The 16,776-nt window shown below is 48.9% G+C and overlaps 1 long non-coding RNA gene across 1 annotated transcript in view; it reads left to right on the top strand.

The window, feature by feature from the left end:
- The window catches only part of LOC149326449 (uncharacterized), a 31,967-nt gene extending 15,428 nt beyond the window's left edge, over positions 1-16,539 (top strand). Inside the window, exons 2-3 of the long non-coding RNA XR_016285932.1 lie at positions 13,263-13,496; positions 16,155-16,539. This is a non-coding gene — a long non-coding RNA (uncharacterized LOC149326449). The remainder of the gene's footprint in view (positions 1-13,262; positions 13,497-16,154) is intronic.
- Positions 16,540-16,776: the final 237 nt, after the last annotated feature.

The raw sequence follows: 16,776 nt of genomic DNA, 5'->3' as shown, positions 1-16,776 counted from the left end.
CATCGTCCCTACACATCGAGCCTCTCACCGCCTTAACCACGGCAAAGCAGTTCACCCGCCATTGAAAACTGTGTCATCGTCCCTACACATCGAGCCTCTCACCGCCTTAACCACGGCAAAGCAGTTTACCCGCCATTGAAAACTGTGTCATCGTCCCTACACATCGAGCCTCTCACCGCCTTAACCACGGCAAAGCAGTTTACCCGCCATTGAAAACTGTGTCATCGTCCCTACGCATCGAGCCTCTCACCGCCTTAACCACGGCAAAGCAGTTTACCCGCCATTGAAAACTGTGTCATCGTCCCTACACATCGAGCCTCTCACCGCCTTAACCACGGCAAAGCAGTCTACCCGCCATTGAAAACTGTGTCATCGTCCCTACACATCGAGCCTCTCACCGCCTTAACCACGGCAAAGCAGTTTACCCGCCATTGAAAACTGTGTCATCGTCCCTACACATCGAGCCTCTCACCGCCTTAACCACGGCAAAGCAGTCTACCCGCCATTGAAAACTGTGTCATCGTCCCTACACATCGAGCCTCTCAGCGCCTTAACCACGGCAAAGCAGTTTACCCGCCATTGAAAACTGTGTCATCGTCCCTACACATCGAGCCTCTCACCGCCTTAATCACGGCAAAGCAGTTTACCCGCCATTGAAAACTGTCATCGTCCCTACACATCGAGCCTCTCACCGCCTTAACCACGGCAAAGCAGTTTACCCGCCATTGAAAACTGTGTCATCGTCCCTACACATCGAGCCTCTCACCGCCTTAACCACGGCAAAGCAGTTTACCCGCCATTGAAAACTGTGTCATCGTCCCTACACATTGAGCCTCTCACCGCCTTAACCACGGCAAAGCAGTCTACCCGCCATCAGCACATACCACTGCGCATCAGAACGCTTTTTTCGTTCAGACAGCAAAGGACTGGAATCGCTTTCCTACCGAAGCAGTTCGCTACATTCATCCAGACCGCTTCAAGTCATTCATCGAAAGAATAATGTAAAGCCTGTAATAATTCCAACCCTCATGTAATACCCCAACTGGGGCATTTGAGGTATAATAAATAAATAAATATATATATAAATAAATAAAAAGCTGACAAATCGGTGTCATGTCTGTCTTTAAAAAACGTAATCACCTCGTCTGAATTCTCCACCTTAAAAGGGTCGTCAATGGTAAGATGGTTCAGCTTCCGGTGTACAAACTTTGCTAGGCACTTCTGCCACGTCCAGTTCTCCGATACGATGACAAGCAACGGACAATGTATTTTGTGAGTTTTTGCAGCGAAGACGAGGTATAGGTTGAGCTTCTTCTCCTTGTCAAAAGACAATACCAGGTTATCAAGGTAGAACATGCCGCATAACTGCTTAGCTGCGCTTTTCGGACGTGAATATTGCACACCCGTCCGCCTGTCGAAAACGGAAAACACAGCATCAGTGGCTCTAGCTTTATATGCGTTATTGAGAGCACAACAAAACCACCCTCTTTGTCTGCGGGCAGCAGCGCCAAGGAAGAGTCCTTCAAGAAGGAGACCGTCTTCTGAATAGGTAGGTGGCGACTACGTGCCTTACAGTGCGACAAGACATCCACACCTTCCGACACGCACCTATCGACTTCACAGTCAAGCGCTAGCGTAGACGCTTGCCTCACCATCGTCAGTTGCGAGCCGCAGTCTTTTTAGGCTCCACAGCGAATTTGGCCCCGTAGCTTAGAACCTGCTGGACGTGCAGTGGTAGCCGTACCTCGCCGACTGTATAGACGGCTGTTCTAGGAGCAGGGGTCCTCGGTGGAAGCAGCTGACGAAGTCTGGCAAGTACTTGCTGCCACAGGAAATCCGTTGTTCTGTTGATTTCATGGGAATGTTCTGGCCACGTAAAGAAGAGGTCATGGCGCTCACCGTGGAACGAGCGGATAGCCGAAGATGGTCCCTATAAAGGCGGGCTTGCCGTTGCCATTCCGCGCGTAGGATTTTACATATCCTAGTTCCATGGTTTTTTGATGGAGGAAAGCCGGCGAACAGCACCAACACACCAGGAGGAAGTACTCTGCGCCGAATGCAGAATCCGAGTGACCTTGCTTTGCACGAAGCCTGCGGCTCAACAACTGACGATGGTGAGGCAAGTGTCTACGCTAGCGCCTGATGGTGAAGTCGATAGGTGCGTGTCGGAAGGTGTGGATGTCTTGTCGCGCTGTAAGGCACGTAGCCATACCCCTCTTATGGAAGAGCGCGTATGTATTCCATCCCAGTGGAGATGCGCCCTCCACGTGCGCCCTCGTCCCACGAACATGAAACGTGAGGACTAAATGGCCGCCGCCTGGCGCGGGCGGAAGCCCTGGCCGGCCACTATGGATCGAAACACGGCGTATTCTACGTTGATGCCTCCGGCCCCCAACATGGGGGGATGGTACACGGCCGCAGTCGTCCACCAATCCAAAAATTCAGGGGGCAATTTGACTTTCTGAAGTGCGTAGAGACGAAAGCTTTTTCCGCACCACTTTCGCTGCTTCTGTGGCACTGGTGGCGTCACATATACTTGAGTAGTAATTACTAAGTGATGACAAATCACTAATGAATCGTTAATTAGGGATTAATGCCTGAATGCTAATTAACTGCTAATTAATGACGCTTAAGCTTCGCCTTTAGGAGTGGAACGCCACAGCGTGTTGTAGCGCTGCCAGGGAGTCCACGGAACGCCACCACCCGTTCGGCGCGATGCATTGCCCTTTGAACGCAACGCTTTCTGAGGAAAGGAAATGGCGCAGTAATTCTCTGTCATCTCGGTCGACACCAGAACCGCACCGTAGAGGGAGGGAGGAAGTGGGAGTGAAAGAAGACAAAGAGGGCCCGTAATAAAGAAAATGAAAATTGTATTTGAGGAGAGTAAATTACGCAGTAACTGTCTCACGTATTTCGATGGACAGCCGTCAAAATTTGGGGGGGGGGCACTTTTTTGACCTAAAGTGTAGTCACTGATGTGTGGTTAAGATGTTAAGCTTCGCCTCTAAGAGTGGAACGCGACAGCGTTTTGCAACGCCCTCAGGGAGTCCATAGAACGCCATCGCCCATTCGGTTCTACGGCTCGCTCGTCGGTAAATTGGTTTTTGAGGAAAGGAAATGTATCTGTCTCTGATATCTCGGTGGACACATAAACCTCGCCGGAAGGGAAGGAGGAGGATGGGAGTGAGCGAAGACACCGTATTCACTAGGCGCGCCTTTGTTCATTCCAAAAAGACTTCAACACCTCAAATCAACACGGAATCTGAAGCGACTGGCCATCTAGCCTCCGCGGATCCAGAACGAAAACCGCCGGACCCGGGCCCCCCCGTGACTGCTACAGAGACTGCTGTACTTGCTGCACAGGAACACCTCGTCGCCACAGGACAACGTCCGGATATGCCTCCTGTGGAGTCAGTCGAGGCGATACAGCCAGTGAATGCTCGCCGAACCTCCTCTGTTGCTGATTCTGCTTCGTTGTTGGAGGGTAACGGTGATCCGTGTGTGGCGTCGATCTCTGGCGTGTCCGGTTCTGTGTCGGCTGTCAGTGTGGCAGCGAGTGATGTGCTCCCCTCGGGTTCGTGGGCCGAGGCCTTGGCTGTCTCAGAGTAAGACATGGACAGCACCGCACCTTTGAAACGTCCAGCAGATGCTGGCGTGGTGTGTATCGATGGCGCTGACCAGAAGGCACAATGTGTAGAGGCCACGGGAAGGGCGGCTTTAAAGAGGAGGGCGATGTCTGCCCGAGAGGCCGCCAATTTGGAGGCGGGCCACCCCATTTCAGGGGATGGTGTTTGTTAAGACTTGCACCAAAAATGGCGAGCGTGGCAGCATATCAAGTCGCTACCCTTAACGTTAGGGGTATGCGTAATCGTAGGAGGCAACAGCAGGTACGGCATCTCTTAAACAAATGGAGCGTCTGTGTAGCCGCTATCCAGGAAACAAAGTTGTCCTCTGATGAAGAGACAGAAGCTGCTCTCGAGCCTTTATTCTCGAAATACAGCATTATTGTTTGCCACGCGAGAGGCTTATCCGGAGGTTGTATGCTATTCCTTGCGAACACGCTAGAGATGACAGCCATGTCTTATTGCATATATGGTTTATGGTTTATGGGGTTTTAACGTCCCAAAGCCACTGAGGCTATGAGAGACGCCGTAGTGGAGGGCTCCGGAAATTTCGACCACCTGGGGTTCTTTAACATGCACTGACATCGCACAGTACACGGGCCTCTAGAATTTCTCCTCCAAAGAAATTCTAGTCGCGGCGGCCGGGATCGAACCCGCGTCTTTTGGGTCAGCAGCCGAGCACCATAACCGCTGAGCCACCGCGGCGGCCTTATTACATAGATGACGAGGGGAGACTTATATGCATAGATGACGAGGGGAGACTTATATGCTGTGATCTCATAATTTCAGGTGTACAGTGGCGGATTATTTGTGTTTACGCCCCCTTAAAGTAGCGCGATAGAAGGCTTTTCTTTCTGTCATTAGATGAACATTTGTGCACGGACCGCAAAATTATATTGTTGGGAGATTTTAATTGTGTTTCTAGGGATGAGGACCGATCAGTGGTATGTAAGAGATACGACCCTAGTGCTGCATTACTTACCGATTTGGTTTCTGAATATAATCTTGTGGATGTGGGACATGAAAAAGGCGACAGTATAGATTTCACTCATTTTCAGTTTTCCTCTAATGCTCAGCTTGACAGAATTTACGTTTCTGTATACGCGTTAGAAAGTGTGTTTGGCTACTGGGTGTGGCCCATCTTCTTCAATGACCACTGTATAGTGTCTCTTCAGATAGGGAGGTACATTCGGCATGTACTTCACCCTCGATGGGAGTTGTGGAAGATGAATAACTGTCTGCTCTCAGACGAAATCTTTCAGCGTGCTGTACCTACTTGTTTGAAAGACGTATGGTCACGCCGTGATCCGTCCGTTTTTCAAAAGTGGGACTTGCTTGAACAGGGGATCAAAAACTTGGCAATTGAGGCCTCAGCAAGAATCGCTTTCCTTAAAAGACACCACTTTCGTGAGCATGGGTGCACCCTAAAGGAGCTATGTGAGCTAGAGAGTCTTAGCCCGGGTGCCTATCTCGAAGAGATTAATAACGTAAAAGCAGAGCTTCAACAATTTGCGACAGAAAGATATAAGGGGTCTTGATAAGATCTAGGTCCCGAAGGTTTCTTGACGAGCAACGTTCTCGTCGGGCTTTGAGTCCTGAAAGAGAGAATGCTCTTGCGAAGGAAATATTGGAAATTTAGTATGGTGATTGCACACACAGCGATGCGCCTGGTATTCTTGCTGCTTTCTTCGACTATTATCGGAAGTTGTTTGGCACTTGCGAAGATCGAAATCAGGGTTTCGATTACAGTTCCTTACTCGGAAACTTCCCTCGACTTGGCGATGAGAAGTGTGCTATAGTGAAGGGACCTATCACTTTGGATGAAATTCAGTCAGCCATTTCTGCGCTGCAGAGCCAGAAATCTCCTGGGCCAGATGTTATTACTAGCGAATTCTATAAAACATTTTCGCCTTGCCTAGTGCCTGTTTTGATGGAAGATTTCCAAGCATCTTATGATGTCAGTGTCCTGCCTCCCACTTTCTATTCTGGGCACACAATATTAATCCCCAAAAGCAAAGATACTAACCGGTTGAAAACTGTTGACGGATATCGTCCAATTTCCCTCTGCAATGTTGATTACAAAATTTTTGCCAAGGTTCTTGGCAGTCGTCTGCAGCTCGTCATTATGGACTTGATAGGTTCGCATCAGGTGTGTAGTATTAGAGGCCGCAGTATTCAAACACATATCCGTATTGCACGTTCACTATTAGAGACAGTATCAGATGAGACAGGCCAAGTAGCTCTGATTCAAATTGACTTGGCGAAGGCGTTTGATAAAGTTCGGCACGATTTCTTGTTCGCGGTCTTGGAGAATGCAAATATTGGTGACGTCTTGCTCAAAGGCATAAGGCTGTGCTATAAGAATTCCTATACAAGGGTTATTGTTAATCAGGAGCTAACGAAACCAATACCACTAGAAGCATCGGTTCGTCAAGGATGTCCACTGTCTAAATTGTTGTTTTCCCTATATCTGGAACCGCTCTGTCTCAGTATAATTAACAGCGCAGCTATCAGCGGTTTCTCTCTGGCTCAATGTAAAGTTAAAGTTTTAGCCTACGCTGATGATGTCGCCCTCTTTTCTTCTGACAAAAAAGTGTACTTGAGGCTTTACACTTGACTAAACAGTTCTGCGATGTATCAGGCGCGGCTCTTAATTTAGAGAAATCCAAAGGCTTTTGGCTGGGTCATAGGGAACTAGGCCAAGCCAGTTCGGTGGCATATGCTGGGACTGTAGCCCTCTTGAGTACCTAGGCGTTCCGCTGCACCAAGTTCGCAAAAGTACAGCCTACTGGGATTCACAAATTGTAACTCTACGGCGGCAAACACAGGCTTGGATGGGTAGGGAACTCTCAGTGTTTGCGAGGGCACAGGTCTGTAGCATATTTTTGTTTGCAAAGCTCGCGTATGTCCTTCAAGTCCTGCATTGTGCGAGGAGGAAGGTGCAAGCAATACACAGAATATTTGCAACATTCTTGGGGCGCTCTCAATGGGAGCCCATGAGGCGTGACAACTTGTTCCTTCCCTTAGAGGGTGGTGGAGTGGGCCTTGTTCACCTGTTCGTGGATCAACTTGTTTCCCGTTTCTTCTTTTTCAAATCGGCAAACCACCCGTTTCTGGTAGCTGTACTCATTAGGCGGCTTAGTTTTCATTTGCCTTACTTATTCGCACCGACTGTGCAGGCTCGTGAGGGGCCTTTATGGGGATTCCTTAAAGAGGTTGCTGACACTTTCAATTTCCTCACTGTGCGCTTCTCTTTAGATTACCTGTATAGCCTCTCGAGAAAACAGATGACCCAGGCTCTCACTGAGTCTTTGTTCCCTACACCATTGTATCGGCAGCCTTATCTGGCGTCTTTGGACATCAGGGTTCTAAAGCATGTTAGGCGGATGTGCATTCAGGCAGCCGCTAAAACGTTCTTTTTCAAACTACACACAGCGACGCTGCCTGTCTAGGCATTTCTTAATGACAAGGAGATGTTTGTACCCTAGAATGTGAATTGCCGTCTGTTTAACGTGCCTGAGACAAATGATCATTACGTCATCCTGTGCCGTGATGCCATGTTCTTTTGGGACATACTACAACGAACTCTTAAGAAGGACATTGCAATTACACCATACACTATTAGATTTCTGCCTGTTGTCAGAAACTCTGTTGTGCCTTATGATCTGTTTGTGTTGATGGGACTATTCAGTCTTTGGAAAAGCCGTATGATGTACAGACATGCCGAGCCACCAAGATCGTCCAAATCTGTGTTTCGTGAACAGTTTGCTTTGGTGAGGAGTGTATATGCTGCACGCGAAGAACCTCCAAGCTGGCTGCCGTGCCTAGATGCATGTGTGTGCCTCCCTGAATTTGGATGTTTTGATGGGGATGCTGTATTGAGTTAGAGCTATGGCGGGCTCGTATTAAGCATCCCGGTAACTTGAGACGCGAACCAGTTTGATTGAAGTTTTCCGCCTTTTTACAGAAGTTCTTCCATGCAATAAGGAAAAAAAAAGCTGGCATGGCGGAGTGGATAGCATGCTCGTCTCGCACGCCGATGACCGGGGTTCGATTCCCGAGCTCGACCAATTTCCTACTCGATTTTATTTATTTATATGACCTGAATAGGAAAGTTAATTAGGCTAATTGGGTAATAAAGCAATTAACTAAGCTCAGTCCCACTTGGAGCACCACTATACGATACCTTCAATTGGTGCATGGTTACTAGCCAAAGTACAATTGGCCCGGTTTGAAAATCGCGCACTGTGACTACACGACCGTTTCGACCAAATGTGAAAGCGTGACATTTCTGTCGACAACTGCTGCTTACAACGATGAGACATTAAAGGCTTCCGCCTTAAAACATTGAATGGCCTTACTTTCCGAGCCCGCGACATAACACACGCGGAGGAGGTCGCCATTGCGTTGGCTGCATCTGATCGAACTTCAAAAACAATTTTTCCGACTCGCGAGGGGCCTGTCGAAGCTCGAGATGGACTGGGTACCGTACCTAGCCTACCGCATTCTCCAAAACAGCGTCTCTATAGGGGACCCCGCTCATCGGCGTATCGTTTGGGCTCCTGCTCACATGGGCCTTGAGGGAAATGAGGCAGCTGACGCCGCCGCCCGCGCGCTCTCTCACCGGACATTCCCCTCCCACCCCGACGATCAGGAACTCGAATTCACTCCAGCTTACACCTTCAAAGACATTGTTCTGCTTTATCAATCTGGCCACGGTCTTTATCCCCGCCCGTGTAAAGGTCTCTTAAAGGCGGAGGAGCAGCCTCTGCTTCGCCTGTATACTAATACTTTGCTATGCCCGGCAGCTCTCGAACACTTCGACCCTTCTTTCTCGGGCAGCTATCCGCACAGTGCGGAAAAGTCTTCGGACATCTACCACATGGTGTGGGCCTGCTCCTCCAACCCTGCTATCGCCTCTCACCCCAAGCCAACCCGGGAGGACTGGGAGGCGACCCTGCTCGGCTCCTCTGACCTGCACGCCCAACGGGCCTTGGTCGCGCAAACCCGGGCGGCGGCCAACGCCACTGACGTCCCGAACTAGGGACCCACACCTAGTGCTCGTAAGGGCTGTCCCCCTCTGGGCCAGCTCATACATAACCTATTTAAGTGTATCTGTATATAAATGTTTTCCACCACCACCACCACCATAGACAACGTTGTGCCAGAAACGCGGGGCTGAAGCCAAAGGCTTTGGGCGTTCATTGTTGTCATTGGCGTTGGCGTTGACAACGTTTTACACTTCGATATTTTTAAGGAAAGGCAGTGCGCATAACTGGCTCCCTGGATCACTGGATGCCTGATGGCGCTTATAGGTGCGTGGGGCGATGAGAGAGAGATGTAGCCTGCATGCGTTAGCGCTGAGAATGGTGAGCGAACTGTCGCGATCAACTATTACCTGCCACCTCCCGGGGCGGCACGGTGGGTGGGGACTTTAATGTAGATATAAGGACAAAAGGAATGTCTTACCACTTAAGTGGAAGAACATCCCGTTCCTCTCGCTCGTAACGCTTCCCACGGCTGTGGTAGGTAGGTAGGAAAGACTTTTATTGCTCTAGAAAGGTGCTAGTAGCAGACCAGAAAGAAGAGGTCCATCTTCCTTCTTTCTGCTGCCATTGTTGTTTCCGAGACTGCCGGCCGCCGGTCGTGCTGCCCCGGAGCTCGTCAGTAGTCTTGAGGCGTCGACGGCACTCCCTGGTGACGTGGTCGCCTTCGCACACCATGCATTTGGCCTTGCACGGGTGGCCTTCTGGTGGGTCGTGTAATCCACGCCGTCATGCCGGGGCAATCACCGGCCCAAGGCTGTGACAACCTCGCGAAATGCCGAATAGTCTTTGAAAATGGTGTTTGAAAACCAGGCGTTGGTGCCGCAAGTCTAAATGTTATTCATCTATTTTTTCAACCACCAAGCTTCGTTCATGACAATCAAGAACTGTTAGTGGAGTGTGTCTTGAAGAAGGGAAATGCGTGAAAAATAACAAGTTGTCTCTAATTGTACATACACGTCTTGCTAGAATTTGTCGCCTCAATCTATCGAAAAGCTAAGACACCAGATGAGCTGCGCTCAAATTTCGCATTAGGAGGTAACCAAGTCGTAACATAATTCAACGCAATCGCACGTTCGGCTCTACACCTTGCTCGACAGTAAACTGGTTTTTGAGGAAAGGAAACGTATCTGTATCACACGCTCAATGTAATAACTCAATGTAAGGGAAAGGAGGAAGATTAGAGTGAACGAAGACGCCGTATTAGCTAGGCGCGCCTTTGTCTCGCACTCCTGAGACCCTGGTTCGAATCCCCAACTCGACCAATTTACTACTCGGTTTTATTTATTTAACTAATCTGACTAGAAAGGTTAATTAGGATAGTTGGTCTTTACCAAAATCATCCACATACCTGAAAACCTTTAAGACTTTGCTCTTGACGAACCTATTGTCCAGATTTTTGTCAACCGCTGCGCGAAAAATATTACTTAACACTGGCGCAACAAAGGACCTCAGCTGTTCAGTCTCCCATTGAAAAGAACGGTGTTTTTTTTTTTTCAAATTCAGCGGGTATTTCTATGGAGAGTTTTCTATCTTTGTTGGAATTCTACCTTAGTGCTACTGTGGTGGAGTTTGACATTCAGGTGTACATACAAAAGAAAGGAATTTGCATAGGGTCCTGTGCGACATACCTCTCGTCTCTCTAATAATGACCAGCGTCCACGCACACCGGGGTAGGGGTCTCCATATCGCCAAGACTGTCGGTGGTCATTCAGAGGGTGATGTCATCGGCGTAGAAAGCACGAGACAGAGCTGGAATAGTGTCCAGAGCAAAATCGGGAAGAGGGTTATGCTGAAAGGAAGCTGGTACAAGGCAGAACGTTGTAGGGTACCCGTGTTGCCGAGGGAGAAGGAAGGAGAAGAAAGTGGGCTGTATGAGATTTCGGTTGTGTGTGGACGTCGAAAGCGGCGCTGCAAGCATAGACACGGAGTATTGCATTTACGTAGGAGGGCGTGTTCAGAATAGCAGCGTGATGTGCACTGATGAATGGTTTGGCAAAGTGTAGCGTCAGGATAGCTCGAGTACGTTTGAAGTGGGAGGGGTGTAGGACATCATCGGAAAAGTGAAGCATGACATCTTGGGTGGACAATTGTTGACGAAAGGTGAACATGGAGTCCCGAAACATGTCGTGGTCATCTAGATAAGTGTGCACACGGGCTAGAATGACATGCTCGAAGAGTTTGCCGAGACAGGATGTGAGAGAGATGGGGCGGAGGTATTCTAAGGCAATAGGTGTGCCAAGTTTGGGGGCGAAAGGGACAAGTGCATGGGTCCACGAGGAGAGAAGAGTGCCAGCCTGCAAATGTATATTGCTAAGGTTAGTAAGGGCTTCGGGGGAGAGAATTCCAAGGTTTCGGAGTGCTTTGTCAGTAATGCGGTCAGCCCCCGGGGCCGAGGTGGTGCGGGGCTTCAATAGCGCCGCACAAACCTCGCCCAGGGAGATGTCCGTATCAAGATCAGTGTTGGGGGAGCCGGAGTAGGTGGGAGGAGGAGTAGGGTGGTCAGTGCAGAGGTATCAGTTCCTGAGTGCCGCCAGGAATTCATTTTAGGAGTTTGGGGAGAAGTGAAGGAGATGTGAGAAATCCTTGCGCTGGGAGACTGGTGTGCGTAGGGTCTTCCAGGACCCTGAGAAGCGACCACGTGTCCGGAATAATTTGGACCATCTGAGGATCTTTAACGTGCACTGACATCGCAGAGCACATGGAAAGAAAAATAAAAATTGGTTTTTGAGGAAAGGAAGTGCCGCAGTATTTGTCTCGCATTTCAGTGAACACCTGAAGCACCCAGTTAGGGAAGGGAGACGAAGACAGCGAGACAGTAGTGGCGCAGTGGAGGTCGCCAAAAAAATTTCGACCACCTCTGTGTTGAATGTGTAAGCGGTTCAGCAGGCGGCGCCCAGGAACCGTCTGCGATAGCCGCGTATATTGGTTCACGAGGTTGGCCTCCCGCAAATCCTGATAGGAGTTTACCACTCCAAACGCCTTCAGTTTGGCGTTGGAGGTAGCCACCGGGAGGTCTAGTGCTCGCTTTGTAGCCTTCCTGATGATGGCGTCAATGCGCTCATCCTGTTGTTTGGTGGTGCGTAGGTACGGCACGGCGTAGAGGATCCGGCTGCTCACGAAGGTATGGGCGAGCCGTAGCGCGTCCCTGCCCCGCTGACCATCCCGCTTGTTGGAAACGCGGTGGATCATGCGCCCTACCTATTCACCTATGCGCTTGAGTTTCGCTACGGTAGTGTCCGGCCTAAGTTTGTTATTGAAGAACAGAGCCAGGATCCGGAGCTCTGCCACTTCTCTGATCGCACCACCCGACAGAGATATGTGTAGAGACGTGTTGTCTTTGTGGTTTGTTCTGACGTGTAGAAGCTCTGATTTGGCGGGAGAACATTGGAGGCCGCAGTCGGCAGCATATGCATTGACTATGGAGGCTGCCTGCTGAAGGCGGCCCTCCATCTCCCCAAGCCTCCCCTCGGTGGTCCACGGTGTAATATCGTCTGCGTAGAGTGCGTGTTTTATGCCCTCCACCTGAGCCAGTCGGCCACGCAGGTGCGAGATGTGAGACATTTACTGAGCCGTTTCCTCTCCTCAAAAATGCGTGGCATTCAAAGCTGTTTCCAACGGACAAGGCATCGCGCTGAACGGACTAAGGCGTTCTGTGGACTCCCTGGCGGCGCTGCAAAGCGCTTTCGCATTCCAGTCCTAAAGGCGAAGCTTAAGCTTCTTCCAGTTTTTTTTTCTCTTTTATCTAATAACGCCCTCAAATGTGTGTACGTGAGAATACTTAATGAACAGAAATCAAGGCTAGTTCGGTGGCCATCAGTTCAGAAGCCCATTTGCTTTTGCGGCCGCTCTGGACCTGTTCACCAGCCAAAGCGGGTTTTCCGGTTGTGAGCTGGACAGCGCCGCCGTACCATGTGATATAAGTTAACCACATGCCGCAGAAGAGGCAATGCGAATCGTGCGAATTTGAAAACGTATAGCTGAATTTGCCTGGGTTGATATAAGTACTCCATTGCAATCACTTTAAGATAGCCCCTTGCTCCCTGGTTATAGTTTTGTTTGTTTGGGTGAATACTTTCGACAATAATTTCTTCTCCTTCCCGCACTCATACCTCCTTGGCATTCACCACCGTACCTTGGCCAATCCCCCGCGTGGCTATGAGCCATTTTCATATGGAGAAGAAGAAGAAGAAGAAGACGCCATTGCCTCCTACGCGTGGTCTTTCGGCCTAGTGCTACTGACCGGATTGCTCTCCGAAGAAAACTCGGACGGAGATCTTCTCCCTCAGCGGCAACGTAAGCAGTGTTGATCGTTGTAGCGTCGAATAGCGCAGTAGACAGTCTCTCTTTCACCAGCAACGTCCTGAAAGTGCCCCTGCAGTTCGTGCCCACCTGGCTCCCGCTGAGCCACAGCAGGCCTTCCGTGAAAGATTGATAGAGTAAAAAAAAAACAGAATATCCGCAAGGCATTCTCCCAGTTGGCGAAGCGTTAATATGCAAACGCTTAAGTTTTGGCTTTACTGACACATCAGGCAGCGGTGGCGGTAGCACGTTGCTGCACAAGACAGCTCAAAACACTGTTTTGAATTTGCAGTTCCTTCGCTGCTGTCCGTCTTCAGGAATTTCTGTATCAAGTGCAATCTGCATTCTGCTGGCTTCGTTGACGCACCGTCTGCAGCTGCCTATCGTGCTGTCATCACGCGAAGATACGCCCCTTCCATCTGGCTGTAAAGCTGCGCAAGTCGTCGAGAGCCTTCAGACATCAGGCAGCGGTGACGCCGGCACGTTGGTGGACAGGAGAGCTCAAACAACTGTTTTGAATCTGCAGGTTAGTTGTCTTTTCTTACTGTTGTTAAGCTGCCAGTGCCTGCCGCCGCCAGTGCTGCCCCTGCTGCCCATGGTCTGGTGTCTTGCTTGCAATGTCGTCTGAAAATTTTGATCCATGTTCTGCATGCTACGAAGACATTATAGAAGGTGAAGAATTTTTGACCGGTGCGAATTGCTGCCAAAAGTTTCATGTAAGGAATTGAGCAGGGGTTGCTGAGCGGAGTTTCAAAGCAAGAAATGCTGAATTAAGAAACGCCTTGAAATGCCTGACATATTGATCTTCGGCGTTTCGCAGTCATGATAGCAACAGTAATGCATCTTCGACGCGGGTTGGATCCCGGCCACGGCGGCTGAATTTCGATGAAGGCGAAATTCTAGAGGCCCGTGTGCTGTGCGATGTCAGTGCACATTAAAGAACCCCAGGTGGTCGAAACTTCCGGAGCCCTTCACTACGGCGTCCGTAATATCCTCAGCCTCTTTGGGACGTTAAACCCCAATAAACCAACCCAAACCAATTATTTTAGAAACACCTGCTCACCTGGAGATGACGAAGTTGCTGCTTTTCCTATCAAATGTGCTGTATATATTATTGCTGGCCCTCTTACGCTTATTTGTAACAGAATGCTGCTCTCTGGTGTATTCCCTAGCAAATTAAAAATGGCGTGCGTTACTATTTTATTCAAAGAAGGCAACGATAATGACCAGAATATTGACCGTCCTGTTTCTTTATTGCCTCTCTTTTCGAGGTTAGCTGAGCGTGTACTCTACAGGCGACTAAATAATTTCTTACAAGCTAAACGTCTTATCTGTCCCCAACAGTATGGCTTTCAGGCCGGTAAGTCAACAGAATCTGCTCCATTAGATATTAAGAACTCTATAACTAACAGTTTTGAAAATGAGCTTTTTTCTGTTGGAATTTTTCTTGATCTGTGCAAAGCTTTCGATTCTGTGAAACATATAATACTACTCCAATAAAAAAAGACTTACGAGATCCGTGGAGTAGGAAATTCACTTTTGGAGAGTTATCTAACTGCACGGATTCAGTATACTCAGATTCATTACTTAAATCTAGTTTTTGTACAATAAAATTCGGTGTCCCTCAGGGCTCAATTTTGGGACCACTTTTATTTATTCTCAATATTAACGATATTGTAAATATTCCATTAACTCCTAATATCATGATGTATGCCGACGATACTAATGTCTTTTTTTTCTGGCTGCAGTCTCCAAGTACTTGAACACCGATGTAATGCCTGGCTTGAGGAGTTAGTGGTTTGGCTCTGTGTTAATCAACTACAATCAAATGTAAATAAAACAAAGTTTATGCTCTTCCATCGAAAAAGCAAACCATTTGGCATCACATTAAACTATTTTTTAATCACTTAAAATTCAGCAAGTCCATAGTTGCCCCTTCTTTGGTGTCAATGCACGTTAAAGAACCCCAGGCGGTCGAAATTTCCGGAGCCCTCCACTACGGCGTCTCTCATAGCCTTAGTCGCTTTGGGACGTTAAACCCCATAAACCAACCAACCATCTTTGGTGTCTTTTTTCGCAGCGATTTGGGTTGGTATGATCATATAAACATTAGACTAAAAATGGCCAGATCTATTTGTGTTATTTATCGTGTTAGACATCTCCGCCTACTACAAGTTAAAAAACAATTATATTTTGCCCTTGTTCACTCTGACCTGGTGTATTGCAGCCTAACGTGGGGTACATGAAACAACACTGATTCATATAAATTGATTTCACTCCAGAAAAGAGCTCTACGTTTAATAAGTTCAAGTCCATATGTTGAAGCAAATCTTTTTGAAGCATTTTATGTTCGCAATTTCTTTCATTCATACAATTTGAGTTTGGCTCTTCGCATTTTAATAAAGTCAAGCATGACTTCAGCTCATTTTGCAATATTTACAACTGAAGAAACGATGCGCATGGCCTGCGTTCCTTGCGCTATCTACTACTAACAAACAACACATTATCAAATTATAACATTGTGTAATCCCTACCAGTCTCTTATTCGGATTGTTTCAGAAAGTTATAGTGTGTCTGTATTTAAGAAAGAACTGAAGATTATTTTTCCTCCCGGATAAATTTCAGTTAACTGTGTATACTTTGTTTTTTGAGTGTGTGTTTGTCCTGCTTTTACCTGAATGTGCATATTATGATATATTTTGTTTATTGTTAATTGATATTTATTCTTGCCTATCATTAACTATTTTCTATTGTGATAATGTTGCTCATCGTTTATTCCCTTTTGTCCATCCGGCCATGGTGTTATTGTGTTATACCGTTTCCATGTTGTGTTAATCCGGGTGTAGGCCTTGTCAGGAGGCGCGCTTGGTCTACGTCCTTTAACCGCCCTTCGAGGGCATGTTGTGCATAATATGGCCAAATAAACGTACTAGTACTACTACTACTGCTACTGCATACTATTATTCTGCGGTGTCGTGGGTTCGTACAACGCATTGCGTAGGCCCGCAGACGTGCACATTTTTGGCTCCAAACTGCTGGAGCACGAGTAATTTTGCTCAGGTAAAACTCCCGACAATTTCGCTTCACGTCTGAGTATTACAAACAGAAATGCCTATGTACTGTGTTCCAGCTTTTAACTCAGATAAAAACTGATTTCGTGCTTCACCCTTCATCACTACCGCAGGACAATGCCGCGACGATCTGAGAACCGCACACACCAGCCAACCGCCTCCGACCAGAGCAAGGATTCGCGGCGATCTGAGCACTGTCCCGGACGGACAACCGCCTGCGACCAGAGCAAGGTGCCGCGACGATCTGAGCACAGCCCAGGACAGCCAGCTGCCTCCGACCAGAGCAAGGTGCCGCGACGATCGGAGCACAGCCCAGGACAGCAAACTGCCTCCGACCAGAGCAAGGTGCCGCGACGATCGGAGCACAGCCCAGGACAGCAAACTGCCTCCGACCAGAGCAAGGTGCCGCGACGATCTGAGCACAGCCCAGGACAGCCAGCTGCCTCCGACCAGAGCAAGGTGCCGCGACTATCGGAGCACAGCCCAGGACAGCAAACTGCCTCCGACCAGAGCAAGGTGCCGCGACGATCTGAGCACAGCCCAGGACAGCCAGCTGCCTCCAACCAGAGCAAGGTGCCGCGACGATTGGAGCACAGCCCAGGACAACAAACTGCCTCCGATCAGAGCAAGGTGCCGCGACGATCTGAGCACAGCCCAGGACAGCCAGCTGCCTCCGACCAGACCAAGGTGCCGCGACGATCTGAGCACAGCCCAGGACAGCCAGCTGCCTCCGAC

Source organism: Amblyomma mixtum, chromosome 10, assembly GCF_055824585.1.
Source record: "Amblyomma mixtum isolate Tamu chromosome 10, ASM5582458v1, whole genome shotgun sequence".
Taxonomy (NCBI): Eukaryota; Metazoa; Arthropoda; class Arachnida; order Ixodida; family Ixodidae; genus Amblyomma; species Amblyomma mixtum.
This window is presented reverse-complemented; position numbering and strand designations above follow the sequence as displayed.